Source organism: Andrographis paniculata, unplaced genomic scaffold, assembly GCF_009805555.1.
Source record: "Andrographis paniculata isolate CXL003 unplaced genomic scaffold, ASM980555v1 Contig61END, whole genome shotgun sequence".
NCBI classification, from domain to species: Eukaryota; Viridiplantae; Streptophyta; class Magnoliopsida; order Lamiales; family Acanthaceae; genus Andrographis; species Andrographis paniculata.
This window is the reverse complement of record NW_026137597.1, coordinates 2973121-2990391: the sequence shown is the minus strand read 5'-3', so window position 1 is coordinate 2990391 and position 17271 is coordinate 2973121. Positions and strand designations below refer to the sequence as shown.

At 32.2% G+C, this 17271-nt stretch overlaps 1 pseudogene; it reads left to right on the top strand.

The window, feature by feature from the left end:
* Positions 1 to 380: 380 nt before the first annotated feature.
* On the top strand, positions 381 to 15533 carry LOC127260329 (purple acid phosphatase-like; annotated as a pseudogene).
* Positions 15534 to 17271: the final 1738 nt, after the last annotated feature.

Genomic DNA, 17271 nt, shown 5'->3' with positions numbered 1-17271 from the left:
CATTTCGCCTCTTCTCCAACATCTCCCACAGCTGCTTAGCCTTCTCCAACATTTCCCACAGCTGCTTAGCCATTAATGCATACTGGCAGACACCGGTATAGAGAGTCGCTTAAGCCATTCAATATATAATTTTTTTGCACATCAAATATGAGTGTTTCATGACTTTCAGAATTTGTGTTTTTTTTTTTTTTTTTGTTCTTCCGAGGTTGTTCCGGCACAATAGAGCACGCCTCCATTAGCCAATCTGTCCATTCAGCATGATCTGATAAAACAAAATATTCCGCTGCCAATATTTTAAAATTCTGCCCATTGAATTTTTCTGGCTTCTCGGTTGCCGCAGCAACAGGCTGCTTGAAAGTTGCAGCAATAGGTTGCGTTACATGGTCCGCAACCGCAACAGGCTGTATACCAAGTCATCTTGTAGCCGTCTGGCAGACGCAACGAAATCCTGTGCAGGTCCTGGAACATATGTTGTGGTCGAGGCAGAACAGCAAAAGGCTGTTTCACACGGGTATCAGCAAGATCCCGTTTTTTTTCTCCAGCCAATAGGCTAGTTGGAGGAGGCAACAACAGGTTGCGCTCCCTCCATCGCGGCCTTGAAGACCTTGTTCATACGTTGCCGGCATAGCCTTTTCGGCGGCAGCCCTCTAGGCTGCCTCACCGTTTGGACAGGGTGGTTGAGGTCATGGAATATAGAAAACATGAGTGTGAAACGTTGGAGTTAACCTCCTCGTCCTCTTCCCCAATTGTGCCAATCTGAATATCATTTATTCAGATTTATGTCACTTCCACCACGGCTGTCCGTATTACCGGCGGATTTTGGGAATTTCGAGCCATCTCAGATTCCACCCGATTCACTTCAAGATTGTTGGAAAATATTTTGGTGAAATCTAAGATACGGCTAAATCCGAAAATACAAAATCAAATGATGCGAAATGAAATTCGAGCCTCGCGTAACACGCGATTTCTTTGAAGCAAATTCGGCCTTCCACCGATCGCCTCCCAGGATATAACGAATTGTGAATGGAAGAATTCCGCAAATCGAATTAGAATGGAAGATAAATTTTCAGAATAAATTTTTAGAATTGATATTCCGTCTTCCATCCCAAAAAGGGAGGAATATTATATCTGGGACAAATAGTTTATTTTTCTTTCACCTATTTAATTAAATACCCAACACAACTTTCCCCATATACCCAAAATGTATGCTCCATGAAAATCGTCTGGTTATATTCTTTGAGCTAAGAATTGCTAATCCTTTCAGTTAAAATCAATTACAACTAACAATTTATGTATTGTATCTATCTATTAAATGTCAATGTTTGCAGGTTGGCCTTGAAACAACATCCAACGATATCTATGTGACCGGCTCAAAGAAAGATCAGCGAATTCATATGTCTGGCAACTATATTTTCGAAGATGCAAACGCAGCAGTGGCTTGCCCAAATTCTGGACAGTGGCTGCAGCAACTCACCATCTCTTGCAGACACCGGAAGCCTGAGCAGTGTCTCTGATCTCTGAAGTTCAACAGAGTAAAGATGAACACTAGGATATCTATTGGGAAAAAAGTACGAGGAGATCCTAGAGCACACTGTGGCATGCCCCTTAATCTGTGAAGCGGGTCGAGAGTGGAAACCAGATATATACATAAAGCAAGATCACAGCATGTTTTGGGAAATCAGCAAGCCCAATATTCCCCAAATGCCTCCTGGGTGGCATTCATTACTTTAGTTTTGTGTACAACTTTCCCCAATTGACCCTAAATGTATGTTCCATAACCATTGGTTGGTAATACTTTTGAGTTAAGAATACCTAATCCTTTCAATTAAGTTCAATTTCAGCCAACAATTTATGCAATTTTTTCAATTTTGTTCAATGTATACCAAGTAAATTTTACAATACTCATTTTCCAATTCGCAACCCATCTCTTATATATAATCTATATATAATACATTCTCTGAGTATATGAGAATCATATCTCCTTCCTACTTCTTTATTTAATTGTTACATATATCATGCATACAATGTGTATGTAGATTTATGCCCTTATGAGTCAACTTTGTGAATGCTTTTCTGCGTGCGGATATGTAGAAGAAAGAAGCCTTTAATTTGGTTAAATGTGTTATCTATGTTTGAGTGTGTGGAATTAATTTACAGCAGCAATATTATAATGTTTCAACTTTTTTGAATGAATGCCTTAGAAGTTATAAATCATAATATATACAGAGTGGTTGTGTACCCTAGAACTAACAAGATTGCCCAAACCACACAACACACTCATACTGCGTTTTCGTATTTGTTTTACATCTGTTAACACTAATTTTAAATTCCATTCGCTTTTACAGCTACAAGGGTTCTGTTTTGGTTTTGTGGAACTTCAATAATTCAGCTACATTGAAAAACCGCAGTTTTGACATGCCATATATTTCTTAATTATTCTTGATCAATTATAATTTTTAACCTTTCTCAATCCGGAACATATATGTGTATTTTATTTTATCTTCTTCTTTCAAAATATGACAGTGCATCTAGATCAACAACTACAGTTGTTTGTATGTAGAATCATGGGTCATTTATGAGCACATAACCACAGTAAACAAAAATAAAGCTTAGACCATATGATTCACTTAAATGCTCGACACAAATGTAAAAGTAGATGTCTTGATTAAGATAACAAAAATGCAAGTAGTAACAATGAAACTCTTGTAATTAAATAATATGATATTATATTAGATTAAAATTTATAGTGAGGGATATATATATTATCATTTTTGTCATTGTAGTAAAAAATATACAAATTGAATATCGTGTTATGGGGAGCGAAAGAGATGTATACATGGTTTTGAAGGGAATGGCTTTGATAAATTATGATATTTCAATTCCGGGAAACAAACAACTCCCAGAAGTTTTGTAGACTACGAGATTGAGCCAACAACAAATAAATTGCACTGCCACTTCGTTTGCTTCTTGGCATGCCTACTTTGATTTGTCGTGGATTCAGAGCTATTATATTTCTTCATAGAACCCTCCTGAACCGAAAGTATAAAGATTGTTCTTTCCTTGAAGTGACATTTGATACTAACAATGGTCTATTCATAATTACCTTTAATTCTGTTGATACGTTGCACAGTCATTTTCCTATTTTGTTATATATATATATATGGTCTTCAATGATTTACTATTCTTGTATCATAATGTAGCTATTGGTATTTAAAATAATGGGAAAAATAATAGGGATTTTTTTTTTTTCTAATTTGTGCATATTCTTGAAAATAATAACGCAAGAGTTAGAATTGATTTACCATTTTATTTGACCGACATCTCGGGCTACTTAAAAGTGTTTTTATGATGTTCATTGGATTTGTTTGATTGTGATTTAAAATTGATTTGAAATGAAATATTAATTTAAATTTTTGTTTTGATAGTATTTTGAAATAATACTTTGTGAGAGAAAATAGTGTATTTTTTGTCCGTTTTATAATTCAAAATTAAATTATTTCATATTAGATAAAAGTTTCTATGTTTTTTAATTTTAAATACAAATCAATATTATATCACATTTATATACTATTTAAACGAAAAGTAAAATAAAAAATTTAATTTTCAAATCAAAACTAAATAAATTATAAGATTTTCCTCTTATCATTTAAATTGGGTGCATATATATTTAGATTTTAAAATCTCGGAAATAATATATAAAAATGATATAATTAATATGTATTTCATATTTTTATATATCTATTTTAATTATGCAAAAAATAACAACTAACCTAAAATATTTTATTTATAAAGGGTTTGTTTGTTTTGATTTTAAAGTGAGTTTTTGTTTGAATTTTTGTTTAAATAATATTTAATATTGTACAATAATTTTACTAGATAAAATAATATATTTTTTTATTGAAATCCGTGGATTGTGGTGTAATTTTTTATTTAAATTAAAAAAAAAGCACAGTTAAAATATAATAATTATAAGATAATTAAAGTAATATATAAAATAAATTTTAATAAAATTAAACATATAATATACTATTAATAAAGTAATTAAAAAATACATAAAGAAAGGTATTTAATAATATAGATATAGTATGTCATAAAAGAGTAACTAAAGACATTAGATAATAATAACAATAAAAAAAAGAATAGTCTAGAATAAATTTACAATATAAATAAATAAAAATTATAAATACATTATAGAAAACGGTTAAGGCGAAAATGGTGATTTAGCTTTTCGAAGTAGTCTCAAAAGCGTTCACCCAGATTTGGCTAAAAATTTTAGAAATATTCCGGAATCCTTCTGGAAGGTTGTAGAACACGTCTAGATCATTTGGGAACGCTTAGAATATTCTAGGTTCTGGTAGAGTCTTTGTCCTATAAAAGGACTCCGCTCTTCTCATTTCGCAAGTTTATGCTTTTGTGTGATGATTTCCAGAAACACATCCAGACTGTGATTAGGGTTTAATTTTTTATTAGGGTTTTTTGAATGGTTCTAATTCTTTGGTAAGTGGCTTCTGAGCTCGATTCATTTTGAGTTTTATCATCTTCAAATTATTTTAATTTTTTTTTATATTTAATTAATTTTAATTTTTTTGTTTGCTTGGATTGAATTTTCAAATTTTCAGATAATTTTAATTTTTTTTATATTTAATTGATTTTAATTTGTTTGTTTTGGTTGCTTCAATTGGAGCGATGACAGCAGATTTGGGAACAGAAGGACAGTGAGAGGTATGTTGTGGTCGGATTGATATGTGACAGTGTGTGATATAATATATTTAATTTTTTATATCAATTTAAATAGGTTGGTGTTGAAAAACAACATCCAACGATATCTATGTGACCGACTCAAAAAAAATCAGCAAATTTATGTCTCCCAAGGTGCAAATGCAGCAGCGGTGGCTTGCCCAAATTCTGGACAGTGGCTGCAGCAGCTCGCCATCTCTTGCAGACACCGGAAACGCAAGTAGTGTGTTTAAACCCTGTCTTGCAGGGAACATATACATATTTCTTCATTCATCTGAGTGGAGATCTATGGTTTGAAGGAAAAGTAAGAGGAAACTAGATATATACATAAAGTACTATCACACCCAGTCTTGGGAAATTGACAAGCCCATCATTCCTCAAATGCTTCCCGGGTGGCAAGGGGTGGCATTAAATACTTTTAGTCTTTGTGTTCAAACTTTTCCCAATTGACCTAAAATGTATGCTCCATTAATAAATGCTGCATTGGTGGATGAATGTGATGATAAAGAATCATTCTTTTTCTACTTTCTTATGTAATTATTAGATTTTATGCAGTTATGGGTCAATTTTGAAAATGATTTTATATGTTTGAGTGGTGGTTTGATCAACCTATAGTACTCATATGATTATGCTAAAATTACTGAACCTCTTAACTAAAAGCTTTTTCCATGTTGTGTGGATTTTTTATTGTTTCCCTCAGTACCATGTGTGAATGACCCAAGCATTGTTTTCGGCATACAATACAATGCTGACATCAATATTGAGTTGTCACTAACATTTATTATGTCTAGGATTTTGGCTTTGCCTTTGTTGTGTGACAACAAAGGCAGGGATACAAATTAAAATGCTTCATTCAAATTTAATTTTTCATTTGACTTTTACATTAGTTATCACTGCAAATATTTTTGACAGCTAAAATGCAGGGATACAAATTTAATCTTCAGGCTAGGCTTCTACTCGATGTGAGTTTGGGACGTCCTTTTTTTCATTTGTAGAAAGAAATATCTGTTTCATCTATTTGGGATCATTTTGTTGGGTAGTAGCCTAAGTTTCTCATGTTTGTCCAATCCGGTTTCACTTTCTGGACTAGGCGATTAGAATGCTGCTCTTTTCCGATGTCAGGCTCCATCTCTAGTTTTGTTTAGCGTGCACGGGTATATTTACATGTAACGTAAAAATGGATTAAATGATTCACAAGTTGAGGTATTAAGTTCTGACAAGCCATCTTTAGAAGTCTTGGAAATAAATTTTAAAGGCTGCTGCAAGATGCTTCGGAGTTCTGTTCTCTTATGCTACTATATATTCTATATATTGAACCATATTAAGTGGGCATCGGATGTGAAACCTTCTGGTTTATTGCGCAAGAAAACTTCAGCAGTGGTGGTCAAGGAAACTATCGCAACAGCCACAAAACATGTCTCCAAAGTGATAGCTTCAAGGGTCAAGGAAACTTTAGTGGTGGTCGAAGCAGCAGCACCAATGTGGCCTCAGCCCAAATCAAATGGCTCGAGCGTTGAAAGATAGATATGGTTGAGGCCATTTTTCAATTGGCTGATGATTAGGAAATGTGGTGAACTTTCAGGTTAAAATGCTTTTTGAATTTGATATTATACAAATTATGCTAACTTGTCAAGTATATGATTATTATTAGTACAAATATTCTTATTTTGCTTTGTTCTAAGAGTATAGATTTGAAGTCAAAATAATTTTAATATATGATGTTATGACAAATATTTTAAAATTAGTGCTATGACTATCAATGCTTTGATTTTTGTTTTCCCAACATGAATTAATTAATGCAACTTAATGATATATTTTTATGCTTTTTAAAAAGTATACATATGATTATGCGGTACATATTCAATCATGTAGTCTTCATACGGCACATTGCAATTAACTCTATTGAGAAAGATATATTTTTACAAAATAAATGGTAAATTAGATAGTAAACTTTTAATGTAAAACTAAAAGATCATCAAACAATGGAATAAATTCAGTAGATAGAGTAAAATAACAGTTATAGTATGGTCGTGAACCCTATAATTAGGGATCATTCTGATTCCATCACAACCATGAGATTGGATGAAAGATGGACAGTCAACAACGCGAGGAGAGTGGATATGTAATTTGCATTATATAATAAATAAGGCAAACATAAATTTATGCATAAATTAAGAAAATGCATCTATAAATATTACATTTCTTTATTAGGTTAGTGATAGTGATCATAAATCCAAGCACGATCATTTTCACACTAAAAAAAAAAAGAAAATATGAATTTGGATTTTGAAGAAGATGGATCAAAATGATGTACATTTCAGTGAGTACCAGCACCCCATGATCGAAGATGAAATTTAAAAAAACCCGTGAATGTAGAGTAAGTTTTTTTTTTTTTTTTCGTTTATCAAAAATGTAACGTACTAGTGACTTTATTTTATATCATACATTTACTCTTTGAACATCATATTATACATATAAATAAAGCATACTTATATTGCTTATCCAGCATATCAGTAGTCGCAGGTAGGAGTTATTGAATCATCACCGAAATCAATTAAAAATACAGATAGTCAATAGAATATTGTAGGAAGAAAAAAACAAAGTGATCGGAATGATTTCATTGGGACGATTTTATATTTTACTGTGTGTGAAAGTAAATATTACAGAAAAATATTGCCGAAAAAACAAACCCAACATTTCATGAAAAGGTGTGATTAATATTTTCTAAAAATAATTGTGTTAATTGATTTAGGGAGTGTATTCATTTAAAATTTTATTGGATTTTAAAAAGTTCATAGTTTTATGAGCATTGACAAAATTCACATGGTCTAAGTAGAGTTTGATGGATTTTAATTATATATTGATTTAAATGAATTTTTATAGATTTAATTGGATTGTTTATGAATTTATATAGATTTATATGATTGTAAAATAGTTTTTTTTTTTATTAATTTATATAATTTGTATAAATTTATATGAAACATATTAGTAAATCAATAATTAAATAAAAATACAAAATATATATCTAGTATTACATTTTTATAAATTAAAGTATATATGAATATATATTATATATTATTAATGATGTATAATAATTATAACATAATATTACTTTTATATATTAATATTTTTAATTTTATAATTTTTATTATATTATTATATAATATATAATTTATTTTAATTTAATAGAATTTTAGCATAATATTATTATGTCTGTATATGCATTATTAATTTAATAATTTCAATGTGAAATGGCAATAACGCAAAATTGATATGGAGAGGAAAAATATACCATTGTCAAGTGTATTGTACATAAAATTTAATAATATTTTTTAAGAATCCATTAAAATCTCTTCTTGTGTATTGTACAATTTGTTCATAACTTTTCTCTAAAATCCAATAAAATCTACAGACTTTTAGGTCTACGGATTGTTGAATATCATAAGATTTTAAAATACTAGATTGAATACCTCCTAATTTTAAAATACTTTTTAAAAGTTTGATTGAATACATTCGAATTTTAAAAACATTTAAAAGTCTGAATTGAATATCATTTTAAAAGACTTAGTTTGGATTGAATTCATTAAAAGTTCAATAGAATACCCCCTTAGATTTGATATATGAATAAATTTTGTATATTATGAAGTAGAAAAGTCAAACTTACCCATTACAATGAATTTTTTAACTGTAGATATTATTGCATCATATTGCGATTATATAAACATCATTTGAAAAAAAAAATTATATTGTATTTAGTTTACCATAAAACATCGTAATAGTACTATGATGACATCATAACTGAGAAATCTATACATCATTACATTTTTTATTGGTAAATATTCCCTAAAAAATTATTATCATGTTTAATTGGTTCTATGTAACTGCATCACATCATATCAAAGTTTAGAAATTAGAGACAATATCCAAGAAAATTGGAGAATTGATACGGGCTTTAAATCAAATAAATTCCACTTAATTTTTCTAATATTTAACATCATAAAATTGTATACATAAATATGTCATACGTTGGGTAAAAAAAATGCTTAGTATTTACTTACACAATGTTTATACTGAATTGACATCATAATTTTATAGTACATAAATTAATTCATAGTATTATGTGTAGTATAATTTATAACATAATGTATCATTTACTTCTAAGGGCAATGATTACCGGGTGAATTCATCATTTTCAAGCATTGATGATGTGTACACATTATATTGTAAATACGCACCTAGTCGAGGGTTGCAAAAGAAAAGTAAAAAAACTGATCCCAACAAGTGCAATTAGTACATCCAATGGAGGGAGGGAAAGACGGTGGCAGCGTGGCTGGGAATCGCGTGGGGAGATTTTTGCACTGACGGGATTAGGGCTCTGGTGATATTTTGGGGGTGGGGGGAGGTGTTTGCACCGAGGGTTAATTAAATTAACCTTTTCGTATTATTACCTTAATAAAAATATTGTTTCAATATCATATTCTGACACGGTAAATAGCATACCATATATATTTAGTAAACAGTTATATATTGTTGAATTTGGAAAACTATTGAATTTGTTAAAATATATATATACAGGCTAAATTGCACAAAATCCATCCGTGGTTTAATGAAATTGCACCAAATCCCCCATACTTCTAAAACTGCGTCAAACTTCCTCGTGGTTTCATAAACTTTGCGTCTAACCCCTTCAACGATCCTTATTTAACGGTATTTGACCTAAATGCGCTCAAACTGCGAATAAATTTTAGAATCTCAATTTCTAAACCCCTAAAATTAAAAATATATTTATTTTTTTATATATTTAGCCTAAAAAAATAGTAAAAATAAACTCTTAGAACCTGAGAAAAATAACTATTTTTAGTATATTTACTATTTTTTTAGGGTAAATATAAAAAAATAAATATATTTGTAAGTTTAGGGGTTTAGAAATTGAGATTCTAAAATTTATTTGCAATTTTAGCGCATTTAGGTCAAATACCGTTAAATAAGGACCGGTGAGGGGGTTAGACGCAAAATTTATAAAACCACGAGGGAGTTTGACGTAGTTTTAGAAGTATGGGGGATTTGGTACAGTTTCATGAAATCACGGGTGGATTTTGTGCAATTTAGCCATATATATATATATGAAAAATATTTGTTTAAGGAACATTCTAAAATTAATATATAAAAATATCAGTACAAGGATTTGAATATTGTTTTTCATAAATAATTTTGTTCATATATTTGATTAATTGATAGATTTTGTATCTAAACAAATAAAAAAGTCAAACTTATGAGTCATAATGAACATTTCATGTATTAAAAACGTTGTATCAATTTATGATCATGTGAACATTATTTTAAGGCATACATTATATTTATATTGCAATAAAACATCATTACAATTTGTGTAGTAATTATTTGGACAGGTTTTTACATAAAAAGAAAAAAAAAAAAGAAAAAAAAAAGAAGGTTGATTCAATATATTCTAATGCTGCAAATATCATATATATATATATATATGTATTTCATAAATAATTCATATATTTGTTAATTAAGGGAAAAAAAAGAGTTAATTTCTATTTAGAGATACGAGAATTAATTATATAAGGAAACGTTTTTTAAAAAATACATAAATAGATCAAGACGACACACGGTGGTTAATGTTTGCATACAAAAATTTCGAACATTCTTCAAAATATATTTGCAATAGAGATCCCCACTTCATAAGCAATACTTCCTCGGTATACTAAAATCGTATCACTATTTTATTTTATTTTTTGTCTACTAAATGTATACACAATCCATTAATAATAAATAATTTTATCCCCTTATATTTTTATTGTTCATAATTTAAGAAATAATAACTAATTTTTCACTGATTTTTCTGCAGGTAAAATATTTTTTTAGTTCCATATTTGACTCATTTTATCATTTTAGGAGTTTAAATGGACCATGTCTGAAAATAGTGCCGCAAGTAAATATTTTTCGCTAAAATAGTCCTCCGGTGCCGAACTTGCTACGCTGATCCGCCTTTGATGCACCTAACATACTATCGCCACGTAGATACCCAGCTGAGAAGGTCAGAGAAACGAATCATCTCGTTTTTGTCTCATTTGGAGTCGTGTCGATTTTTACTCCGGTGGAGAGTCATCTCGTTTTCAACTCCGGCGGAGAGTCATCTTATTTTCGACTCCGGTGGACAGTCATCTCGTTTTCGACTCCGGTAGAGACTCATCTCGTTTTCGACTGACATTATCAACAATCCGATTTTTCTGCTTCTTAAGGAGCCGACCTCTGGATAATGTGTGGTGGTTTTTGGTGTGCTTGCTGAAATACTTGAGCTGCTTCAGCTTGGTGCTGCTGGAAATACGCCGCCACTTCCCCGAACTTCTCCTGCAGATCGAACTCTATCTCCAACTGCTGCTCGCATCACCGGAACTGGACGGTACCGCGGATGATGGTTATCTCCTTCGAAACAAATAACTCAGGCTGTGGATCATCGTCCGATGGTTCATTGCGGGCTGATATTCAAGTCCCTCTCTCACTGTCCTGAGCACACCCCAAGCCCAATTTTTTATAATTTTTTTAAGTATTAAAAATATTATTTTTTATGTATTTATATACAATTTGCCCCTTCAAAACTATCTAAATTCATATATAATTATGTCATTATTTTTTATTTAAATTTATTAGGTAAATATTAAATAAATAAAACATTTTCCGTCGAGATTTAGATGCTAGTTCTGTCACTGCCGGCGCTCCCCGCTGATCTTCCCCGCGCGACGGGAGGACAGGCTGCCGCCGATTCGTCTGGAGGAGGAGGTGGTGGAGAGTAACGGAAGGGGACAAAGAGAGGGTTAGCATATGGCTATCTTGATCAAAGGTGGGGATGAAATAGCCAACGGCAATGGGCAAATCTGATATGTTGAAATTGTCCGACTCCATTCTCAATCAAGCAAAAATTAAATAAGACGCGGCTTGGTCGAAGAACAGAAGAATCAGGTTGTGTAACAAAAGTTTCGATCGAACTAAAAACCAAATGCAAGCTAAATGATGAATAAAGCGATCAAGTGAGGTCGCACATCAGGGAAGTCAATGGTAAAAGATGGATAACTTTAGTAGGGGATGGCATGTCCGTGCCCACCTATAAATTATTCAGACCACTCCCAATGGACATTAAATAATAATAATAATAATAATAATAATAATAGTCCGTAAAATATAATCTTGATAGTGTATAAGTAGACTCGTGACTTTGCATTCGGATTTTTGGATACCCAAGAGATACTTATTATTTATAAATAATATATATTTTGTATTATAAAAAAATATATATATTTTGTCCCGCAAGGGATGGTCTAGTGGTGGTGTGTGGAGTAAACTTGTAATTGTGAGGTAATGGGTTCAAACCCGACGCCGCTAGGTGTGACTTGACTTTTCCGCGCGTTCCCACGGATATTGCTGAAATTTTATTTTAACACATGCGTGCACACACATGCCAAATTTATTGGGATTGTCTAGGATTGAACCCATACTTTTTTACTTCTTTTAAGGGCGTCAATCCAAGTCTGACAATTCAAATACGATACGAATTTTTTCGGGTCAGATACATGTCAACGATTTTGTTTCAAGTCATCCGATAACTCGAACAAATCTGAAAAACCTGATACGAAATAGTCCCGAAAATCTGAAAATTTTAAACTTGTTTATAAAACCCGATGCGAAAACTTAATTTTGTTTGTTTATAATTAGTATGTTATTTATTTTTTATAATTCTAACTTTTTTATACTCCCTCCTTCCCAAAACTATAGTCTTAATTGGGTTGGACACGAGATTTAAGAAATATTGATATTATATTGGTAGTTGGTAATAAGTATAGATAAAAGACCTTTTTGCTGCATTAGTGTAAAAAGTAGTGGCAATTGTGTAATTAAAATGGAAAAATAAGAGCTAGTTTTATGGTGATACGGTTATTTATAGAAATAAAACTATTGTTTTGGACAGGGAAGTATTATTTTATTTCTAACATCTTAAAATCTTATTTTTTTTTCATTTTTAATCCCATTCAAAAATATGTATCAAAACTAATTCCGTTAAAAAACTTATTCATCAATTTTGCTCTTGGGTAGGTGATTCGGATCCAACATTAGCGTATTCTGGAGAACACGCCCGTGTTTTTATTTCCAGACCTACTACCCAGCTGTGAAAGAAATTTGAGCTTTTTTATTAAAATAATTATTTAAGTTTTTCATGTTTAAATATGTGTTATACTCGTGTGTAAAAATAGAGAATATGTTTTGAATAAATAATACGATTGTAGAAAAATAATGGTAAAGAAATAAATTTGAAAAAAAAAAATCATATGAAAATTAGAGTTGATTTTTTTTTTATTTAGTAAAATAGAAAATTCACTTAAAAATATATAAGAAAAATTACAACAAGATGGATACATTAATATAGAGTGTGTACCAAATGGAAAATTACAGGATGAATAATTCATGAGAAAATGATAAATCAAATAAGAAAGAGTTTCATTGAAAATTCGTCAAAAAATATTTTTGTATTTAGTCGGTGATTTTTTTTAATTTTAAATTTGAATATAATATTTATGAGATTATAATAATATATTTTTAAAGAAAACTATAAAAACTAAATAGTAAAAAACAAATTAACAAAATAAACATACACTGAAACATTCTTATTTTCAATTTCATTTTATTTCTCTATAAGTTGAAAGATAAGTAAAATAGAAAATAAAAAAGTTGTGTATCCAGCATTGAATTCACACTAATTCTTTAGTATAATTTGTTATTGATTTGTCCTGATTACGAAAATTAGAGAAAATTTGATAATGTGCATCAAAAAGTGGTGAATCTAACATTGAATGTACTCTAAATTTTGGGCAGTATGATACCAAATACTATTACGAGATCGGTATTGAGCACACAACAAGAACTTTCTGGTTCACTGCACCTCCACCTGTTGGACCTGATGCTCCATATACTTTTGGTCTTACAGGTATATACATACATACATATATATATACATACATACATACATATATATCTACTTGTATACATACTTGTTGGATAGGCAAGATACATAATATGCTGTATTATGGTCTTGGAGAGCTTTAAATATCATAGCCTAAACTTGGAACTTCCCAGTGCTTCAAAATGATTGAATTGAAGTTTTGTGAGCTTTTTGACAGGGGATTTGGGGCAGAGTTACGACTCAAACAAGACACTTACACATTATGAGCAGAATCCGAAGAAGGGGCAGACTCTGTTGTTTGTTGGCGATCTTTCTTATGCCGATAGGTATGATTTCCATGACAATAGGAGGTGGGATTCGTAGGGGAGGTTTGTGGAGAGAAGTGTGGCTTTCCAACCCTGGATTTGGACTGATGGAAATCATGAGATCGATTTCGATTCTAAAATTGTAAGTGTTCTTCATTTCCTTTAACTATGTAGTTTCTTTCATTAGGGGGATCATATCATAGAATCAATCCATATTTTCATTTAATCACAACTGATTGAGCTTCTCAAATTCCATTTCTGGAAAAGAATTATGTTTATGCTAGCTGTTGGATTAGAGGATGAGTAATTAGCTGATAATTTAGAAGATGGATTTAAAGAATGTGTTGTCGGTTCATACTTTTAGGTGTGTTGTATGAATATATTTTTGTGCTGAAATCGATGGTAACATATGTTATATGGGATCAACTTGGCTTACAGCTGTTAAATCTTTGCAGGGTGAAACAAAACCATTCAAGCCTTATAAGCACCATTATCACGTCCCTTACAAAGCATCGAAGAGCACCGAACCATTTTGGTACTCTATCAAGAGAGCTTCGGCACATATCATAGTTCTGGCTTCTTATTCAGCATACGGTCGGTAAATAAACAAAATGCAATCGCAAAACTGGTCAAAATGGCGTGCGACTACTTGTTTGTTATTCTTTTTTGCTCTTTTTTGAAAGGTAAATACACTCCTCAATACACGTAGCTCGAAGAGGAGCTGCCGAAGGTGAACAGATCTGAGACGCCATGGCTGATTGTGCTAATGCATTCTCCATGGTACAACAACTACAACTACCACTACATGGAAGGAGAAACCATGAGAGTTATGTACGAGCCGTGGTTCGTCAAATACAAAGTCGACGTCGTGTTTGCTGGCCATGTACACGCCTATGAACAATCGGTATGTTGCATCAAACACGTCCACCTTGCCACAGATTGATTGCTTTAATTCGCATTCTTCCATCAAAATCAGTTTCATATCTTTATATAGGTATATATACTTTTGTACGTGTTTATTCTCTATAAAATGATAAATATTTCAGGAACGCGTGTCTAACATTGCGTACAATGTTGTGAATGGAATTTGTACACCAGTGAGAGACCAGTCGGCCCCTGTTTACATAATCATCGGAGATGGAGAAAATCTCGAAGGCCTCGCTAGCAAGTAAGAAACAACACACAGAAAATATAATGTTTTAAATGAAAATTTTAAAAAATTTTAATATATTAAAAAAATAAATATTTGATTTGATTCTTCTAAAATACATCTGAGATTCATAACAATCACTAAATAAATCCTAATGAAGAAGGCTGAAATGGTTGTAATGTAATGTCAGCATGACAGAGCCCGGGAGGCGAGCTTCGGACATCCGACATTCGCTATAAAGAACAGGACACACGCGTACTACAGCTGCCACCGGAACCAGGACGGGGTCGTGGTGGAAGCCGACTCCATGTGGTTCTTCAACGGGTACTGGCGTTCTGTCGACGATTCTGCCACTGCTCAATAATAATAATAGTAATTTGTTATAGGGTACTTGTATTTCCGACTGCAATCGCTATGCTGCTTTGTAAGGAAGCAGTACAAAATTATATATATATATTTTTATCATATCTAAGTGAAATGCTTATTTCAGACTATTGAACTATTGCTTATGTATGTTGATTTGCATTTACCATGCGACATTATGTATGTAGTTTGACTCGCAAATACCCTAGATATAATAAATGTGAACTACTATTCACTATTGATGTTAGCTAGAGTATTGTATCGAAGGAAACAATAAATATTAATCCGCACGAAGGGAAGGGGAAACTATCTAATCTATCTAATGAAGTCAATCATTCATAATGGAATCGCTTGGACCATGAGGTTCTGGAAAAAGAATTCTTTATCCGAATTCAAATTGCCAATTATTACGAAATCTAACACATTCATTTAGAAAAACAAAAATCTTATATTGTTGCTCTAAAAGATTCTATACCTTATTAGAATAATAGGAACGAGTACTATTGGTAGATCAAACCACACACACGAATATATATAACACATTTGACCGAAGCCTTTCTTCCTATGCATATCCACTGATGACTTCAAATATGAACATATTCTTAGTTTGACAAAACTGTGTATTACTCGAATTTCTATATAAAAACCATCATAATAACCCATTAATGACATACATTATTGATCTATATAGCTTGGCATGATCCAGATTTCGTTGTTGAGATTATTAACGAATTTTACCCTTTTTAAGCAGTAGTCTGGTGCCAGAAAAGCTAAGGCATGCGCCACAAGCGATAGCCTCCTCCGTTTGCAAGCGCCCAGAATATCTACTGAAAAAGACCAAGGCGCGAGAGGCAAGCGGTAGCTTCCACCGGTCACAAGCGATAGCCCCCCCGCTTGCAAGCGACAACCCAAACACCCACCGCTGCAAAATGTCACCAGAATTCGACTGAGTGTTCCAACTGCAGCGGTTCAACCATTTTAATTCCAGCTAGCACAAGCGAGCCTAACTGCGCTGATGCCCTCCAGCTCTCCGGCAAGCAAGGAAGATCTGAGCCTTTACAATTCAATGCAAGCGAAGCGGGCATCCTGGGAGTTATGGCCAGCAACTACTTCAACAAAATAACTATCTTGCAACCGCCTAACTGTCCAACGGTTGAAACCGCCCAACAACTGCTTGCAACCGTCCCAATTCACCTACTATTAATAGAGTCAGATATCTCTATGTAAATATCTTCTTCAATTTTTGAAGTATTTTTAGCAATTACTTTCTGCAGTCCAGTCGTCTTCCTGTCTCCGAGAGCTCCAACCCTGTAAGGGAGTTCTCCACAGGAATGGCCAAAGGAGTAGGGATTTCCCTCTTTCCTTGGCCAAATCTTTATCGCTTTCTTAGATTAGATTTTGCTTTCAATTACAGCTTTGTAGTTCTAGTCTTTCCAACTTTAGTAGTAATTAATGAAATATCATTCGGTTCTCCATCCTCATTTCTTCCACACTTTATCCATACTTATATAAACTTTGAATTTCAAGAACTTCATTTCACTGGTTTAGAGCATGAGAAGAATTGATTAATCTGAGCCTTGTTTTACACCAAAAGCGGTTTCAAGGTAGTTCAATGTAGTTGAGTACGCGGGAGCCTTGTCGACCTGCTCAACTACTGTTATGAATTCAATTTTGATTAAAAAGAAGTAACAAAAGGGTAAAGCCACTAATGAGGTAGAAGTTGGGATAATTAATGGGGC